The sequence below is a fragment of the Octodon degus genome, unplaced genomic scaffold, assembly GCF_000260255.1.
Source record: "Octodon degus isolate 3935 unplaced genomic scaffold, OctDeg1.0 scaffold00058, whole genome shotgun sequence".
NCBI classification, from domain to species: Eukaryota; Metazoa; Chordata; class Mammalia; order Rodentia; family Octodontidae; genus Octodon; species Octodon degus.
Genome location: NW_004524634.1, coordinates 8,206,973 through 8,214,333, shown reverse-complemented (window position 1 = coordinate 8,214,333; position 7,361 = coordinate 8,206,973).

Genomic DNA, 7,361 nt, shown 5'->3' with positions numbered 1-7,361 from the left:
TATCTAAGGATTTCCTGAAAGATGTTTTATTTTTTCTGTTTCCAGGATTGTGATTTGTGACACAGTAGGATGGGAATAAAAATAAAGGGAGGTTGATAATGATCAAAATAAAGCAACAAAAACAAAGCAGATGATGGGCTCGGTTTTGGGTATGTGAAGTAGACTTCTCAGTGTTCCTAAGTTTGATTATTTACATGTTAAAGGCAAAAGCGGCAAACTGAGAACGAAAGAAAACTGTGAAGAGGAAACAGGGAATATCAGCAAATGAAGAAACAGTCAAACTGGCCACAGATGAGCAAAATGAAGCTGATACTGATTTGGCTGGACAGCAGTACTCTCTCCAAACAGATTGGCATATCCCTTACTTATCTTTCAACAAACACTCACCTGTGCTTGCTCTTACTTCTCAGTAGCTTTGTTCAGAAAGTGAGGCTGGCAACGTGTGGAGCCAGTTGTTATATAATGACATTTGTTTAACGAGCATGGATTTTCCTTGGTGTACACTATCCACATTTAACTAGAAAGCAAGAGGACTCTCAGGAGCAGTGAATGAGCCTGACATTTATGCTGGGAAACCTAAATACCCATCTGGTCGAAGAGCTTATATTTAAGCTCTGCTGCATGTGTTTTTTGTGCTGGCCACTTGAGTAAAGATTTACTTAAAAATCAGAAGTAATTCTAAGATGGAGGGAAAAGCATCAGTGGACCCAGATGTGCAAAGGTAGAAGAAGCGGCAGACAATAATAAATAAGTTTGCCCTTGCTGTCAACCACTATAAATCTCAAGGTCAGAGAAATTTTCTACATTATAGTAGATCTGTTATGTTATATATTTTAGTTGATTGGTTTAGTAGTCAAGCAGACATACTACAAATTGAGAACAACGAGAAATAATAAGTGGGGTAGAATAGGATGGGGTTTCTGGAATAAATGATAGGGTATTGAAAAGCAGTAGCTCATTTAAAATATTGAGCTGTTAGGGGAACAGTAAGCAGGTCTTATGCAAACATGGTCAATCGTTCTCTACAGGGCACCAAACTAAGAGAATGAGAATAGCTACATTTACCTGGCTACATCGAGGACTTTGACGACAGCAGAGAATACTAATGCTGACAGTGAAATGATTGATAAATGGAAAAAGGCTTTCAAGTAGGCAAATAGGTAAGTGAAAAGGAAGATATGTGGGGACAAAAGAGAGAATGGCCAATATTAAATTTGGAAATTTATGATAGGCAAGAGTCAAGAGGAGAAGAGAAATTTATTATGGGTTAGAGCCAGAAAGAAAAGCAGAGGTATTCCTGAAAGGAAAATGCAGTGGAAAACGTTGGATGATAAATTGTGAAAGACTGCTTATGCAGCTAAATTGCATAGGACTCATTTCATTAAAAAGGGCTGTGTATAAAACAAATGGGTGGAAAATTTCTTATGGTTATCTTTGTAGTAATACCAAAGAGGAAGGTAGAGCTGGAGTTAAAGTAGAGTGATTACCAAAATTTAGGTTGAAAATGAGGATTTGAACTAAGACACTGAAAATTAACAGTGGAATAAATGGAATAATAAAGGAAAAAGCCGTAAACTGAGAATGAAGGAAATTTTTTGCTACTCTTTTTTAATTCCCTATCATTTATCATTAATAGTATAATTTGTGTATTGAAAATAGCTCACGAGAAAATAAGGATTATAAAATATCAAGAAAGAAATAAAAAGAGTTAAACAAGGTCACTCATTAATTCTGGCTGAAATATGTGATCAGAATTCAACATTTTACTAATTTGATTCAGAGGCGCAAAACCAGAAATGTTAAGTTTATTTTTTTTTCATATATGACTTTAGATTTTAAAATATAGGTGTTACTTGAAAACTAAGCTTGAGATTCAATAATATATAGCAAATGATACTATGTCCCATCTTATTTAGAATATCCTGAATAGAAAGAAAAGACATTATTTGTTATATTTTTCAGCTTGTAAGTGTAAACAGGTACATGTCCATGTATACAAATACTTCTGACCTATAAAATTAATGCTATGCAGGGTTTAATGTTTGAGTGTAAAAGAATCAGATCTTGCAAGAGACATGTATATTAATACGGTTTATATTTGTGTGCATGTAAGAAAACTTTATTTTTTTAGAAAGTTTTCATATTACTAGGAAGAAGAGCAATTGTGAAACCTCCGAGGTTGAGATGAAATTCTGAAAATCCCATACACTGCATTGCGTTTGCATTATTTCCATATGTTGGGTCCCTGTCACCCTGGTGACATGAGTATGGAAGAACATGTATCAGCCTTCACGGACCTCCCCAAAGGGATCATTTAACCTCTCTTCACAGCCAACTACACATGTTCATTAAACCTCTTTTCACCTCCTCAGAAAAGCATTACCCAAGCTCCTCTGCAGCAATGTCTCTAGACTCCCGATTGTCAAGTAACTGTCTGATTTTTAAATCTAGCCTCTGTTCATGGGATCAGAACTTGTCTCAATGCTTCGTGCAAATGGTCTCAATGTTTTCAGAATTTTTCCCCTCTAAAAGAGTGCATAGCAAATATTTTACAATCTTTAAAATTGAAAGCAAATCCAACACCAAATAAATCGCTTGAGTCCCACTTGGCTTAAGGAGACCACTGCATGAGTGATTGCTCTCATGTGATGGTGAGCCATTCTCTCCAAGCTCCATCTTCTCCACTGTCAAAGGAGAAATAGCACATTTTCCTTTGCAAAGACTTAATCTGATGATTAATTGCTACCTGCATGTAGCAGATAGCAAACATTCAGTAAAATGTGATTGTATTTTCTTTTCTTATTCTCTTCTCTGCTAGATACATAAATTCAATTCTATGTGTGAACTCCTGGGCTTCAAATTGCATGCACAGTGCAGGGATGGCACAGGACCTAAGATCTGTCTCTTAACTTTTAGTATTTAGCATTTTTGTTATGGATTTGGGAATCAGGGGTACCCACTGGACTTCTTGCCATGTTCTTGGTGTCATGAGCAAATAAGTGGACAAGACTCAGTAAAAGCAATGAAGGTGTGCAATTATGGAAGCCGAAAAGAAATGTGTTTTTTGTGCCAAAAGTAGGTGTGGAGATGAAGAGGAAGAACTTGCTAGTTTCAAAATTTCTTAGTTTTCCCCTCATGTAACTAACCCATTGATATATTTGTCCTAACAAAAACTGACATGGGCCCCAGTCATGTATACACAGCTTTATGGAAAGATTTGCTTGGTTTCGCACCTGATGCAAATGAAAGATTGGATGGGGATTGCTCTACCCACATAGAAATGAATGATATGAGTGAATAAAAACAGCACTTTCCTGGGGCTGGCCAGGTAGCTCAGTGGACTAAAGTGCCTTCTTAGGCAGGCTCAGGGACTGGGTTCCATCCCCAGCATGCCATGCAGGCCCTGCCCCCAGGGCACGCTGAGAGGGGGAATGAGACTGGGGCTGGTGGCAGGCACCTGTAATCCCAGTGCTTGGGGGGCTGAAAACAGAAGGATCACTAGGAGCCTGATCTTTGATTGCTCCTGTGAACAAGGCTAATCAAATGAAGAATTGTAAATACTGCTTTCTGATTGGTCCCTTACTCAGTGCTAGAAACTGTAGGGTCGTTTTGAGTCCTGTGTTCTCCCTGCATCCTCTCATTGTAGGAAACATTGCATTTAACCTGATAACCTGATAATGTGTTTTCTGATCTTTGACATATTCCACCCAGTTTGTTTTTCGGATCGCTGAGTTTTTCTGTCTTTGTTGATTTATAGTCTCTAGCAAGAATAAAAATAATAAAAATGAGTTAGAATGAACTCCATGATGGCCCATGCAAAAAATGTTTTTGAAATTATAAATGAATGGATATGATGAAGAATAAAAAGAACAGGGCAGCTGTATTTAATGCAATGTTGACATATTTACTATAGTGTGTCCTAAATTATGTTCCAATGTCTTATATAAGAAAAATCAAACCTATTAAGCCACTGCAGGAATCTTTATTAAATACTTACCAGAAATTTGTTGCCACTTTGATCACTATTTTTTGTTTGTTTGCTAGTTTGTCTGGATTTCTTAAATTATTCATAATTAAAATCTGATTGATCCAAAAAAAAAAAAAAAACACAGGACAATGCAGATTTATTTGCCAGATAGTTTCTAAAGGTAAATTGCTTTGTTCTTATCTCAGCCTTTTATTTCCTAAATGTGAAAATGGGCACTTAAGCCAACTTGAGTTTTTGCAGCAGTCAAATGGATAAAATCATTCTCCCTAGGGCTTTGTGACAAGTAAATTAGGACATATAAAGAGTACCTGCCATGTACTCTAGCCAGTGCTTGATAAATAAAACACTTCTATCATATCCAAATTATGTTGAAACCTGCATATACTTCATTGCCTCGCTTTCTCATGCATAGATATATCATGAATATTTCATGTTACTATCTTCTACAGTATAAATCTAAATTTTGCAGCTATTAGTACTACACACTATAATTTTCTGAACAAAAACTCTATTATTTAGCATTTAAATCTTTCCGACTTTATCAATCATCTCACACACACATATAAAACTCTTTTATGAACATTATTTCAAGAAGATCTTTGCACATATCCCTCATAATTTTCTTAGAATAATTCTGGAGTATAAATTAGTAGGGAAGGAAGTATAAATATTGTCAGAATATTTAATAACTATTGGCAAATTGCTTACACAAAAGTGCCAAAATTGCTCTTCCTTTAGAAATTTTCTTCCATTTCATCAGATACCCTTGGGCATAAGTTTTCTACTGTTCTGAGTTGGGTTTTATCATACTGACATTTAACCGATTATTGCAATTGAACATCTTTGAGTTTATGTTGCATCTAGACACATCATGGACCTGCATTATTATTATTGTTGTTGTTATTGTAAAATGCAATCATCAGTTCTTTCTTAAAATGTGACAAGTGTAACCTTAATATTCCTTATATATAAATATGTAGAAATGCAGCATGGTATTTCAAAAACTAAAAGATAGTTAAAAGCATGAAATAACTTGCAAAGACCAAGAGAAATTTTCAGGTACCAGAAATAAGGAACTGAACATTGCTGCAATTTTGAATTAGGAAGCAGTTTAGGGGAATTGCTGATTCTGACATTTTAAAGTGAAAATTTTAATAGTCATGTTAATAAAGGAAATGATGCTTTCTCATTGAATTAATACCGAGTTTCAATGAAGACCCACAAATTTGACTGAGATTATCAAAAGCCTGAATGAACCAAACATGTAAGGGTATAGTGAAAATGTGTACTTGCCCCTCCTGGTAGACTGTATGATTGCAGGAAAAAAATATCTTGATGTTTCTGCATTTTGAGGTTTTCTGAAAAGGGAACTGAAAGTTGAGCTAAAAGATGGGACTTGGAAAGTAAAAGATGATTTAGACGTCTCTGGAGAACATATATTCCTCCTGGAGATACCCTTTGTATTTCAAAAGGGAATTATACCAGAAGTTATCATTTAAATTGCAGAAGCTTTGTTTCCACTGAAAAGGCCAAGATTCTCTCCTTCCCTTGGAAGCAAGAAGGTCTGACATTGAAGCTTTATTTCACCTAAAGTCCCAAATTATTCTCTCTGTTTACTGCAATAAAAACATGGCTTGATCCATGAAGCTTACTTACTTGCAGATGCAAATATAAATACCAAGAAATTACCAGAACTGACGAAAGTGTCAAGCATCTTTACTGGAGCTATGGGTGTAGAAATATCTGCCACAAGAATTTAAAACAATTAATATAGAACTTACCTAAATTTGTTGTTTCATTTATAATCAAAAGTACTGCAATATTTCATTTGAAAAATTAATAGTGGATTCAATCATGGACAGATATAAAACAAGTTAATGTTGGTTTTTGAAAAACACAATTAAAACGATTCTGAAAAGACATTTACAACTAAGGCACAAGAAATTTGGGAAAAAAAGAGAAAGAAAAGTAGAAAAAGATTATTAGACTAAATTTACAAACAGCAATTATTGAAAATATGAATATCAAATGGCAACAAAGGACCGGGGAGATGGCTCTGTAGAATAAGTGCCTGCTTGGAAAGCACAAGGGCCTGAGTTCAATCCCAGGTTTGGAAAAAAAAAAAAACGGAAGCAAAGTAATCTGAGGGACTGAAAGACCGGTATTTCTTCGATGATTAGAGGCAAAAATAGAAGTACAATTTTTAAAAAAATATATTTATAAAATGCTTATCAGAATGTCAATATATTTTAAATATTAATAGATCTATAATTCCTGAGATAGAACTCATCAATTTAATTTGAATATAAAGACATTATGAGGAATAAAAAGAAGGGAAAATAATATTTAATACACAGGATAGCTTTGATAAATGCATTGCTGATTTTTACTGATCTATTGAAAGGAAGAGTTAATGCTTAAATGTTTTCTTCGTCTTAACTTATTTTTTTTTACCAATTTTGCAGGGTTATATCTGGTAATCTGAACAACTAATATGAAGACAATATACACTATAACAACCATTGTTAGGGCCAGCAAGATAGCTCAGTGAACTGAGCGCCTGCTTTGGCAAGCAGAGGAACCAGAGTTCCAGCCCCAGTCCCACATGGTGTGCCTGCCCCACCAGCAACGGAGTCTGGGTGTGGTGGCGAATGCCTGCAATCCCATCTCTGAAGAGGATCACTATGAGTCTGAGCTAGTGAGACCCTGTACCAAATACACAAAAGTGAAAAAATAATTGAATTCTGATCATTTTGTTTAGGGAAATTCTTTATTATTTCTAATGTTATTTTTACTTATTTTCTTTAATAATAAATAAAGAATAAAAGTCAAATGTTATGAACTATGAGACTAAAGGATTTTGGAAAGGGCTATGTGTGAATAAAAAGTTTTAAAGAGACTTATAGTAGTAGGTAGAATTTCCTGGCACTGTTGAAAATTTCAAGAAAAATACCAATCCTAAAAACAAACTGAAATAAATCTAAATGCAGGTATATAATAGTGGTCTTATAGATCCAATTATGATCCTAAAAGCAACCAAAGAATAAAAGAAAACACAAACAACAGTTTGTTGATATTTACAGCCTTCACCAAGTTCCATAAAGGTCCACAATATAGCTATAACTTGTTTGTACTATGCTTCTGTTTGCTTGTATGATATTTGCAATGACTTCACAAATAAATTTGGTAATGAATTAAGTGAAGTAATAAGTTAAACCCCTAGAACAGTGCCTGGTAAATTGCAAATAACAAAGATAGTGCCAATCACGTTTACTTTAGATCTATTTCTTCTCTTTCACTTTTTCTCTTTCTTTCTTTCTTTCTTTCTTTCTTTCTTTCTTTCTTTCTTTCTTTCTTTCTTTCTTTCTTTCTT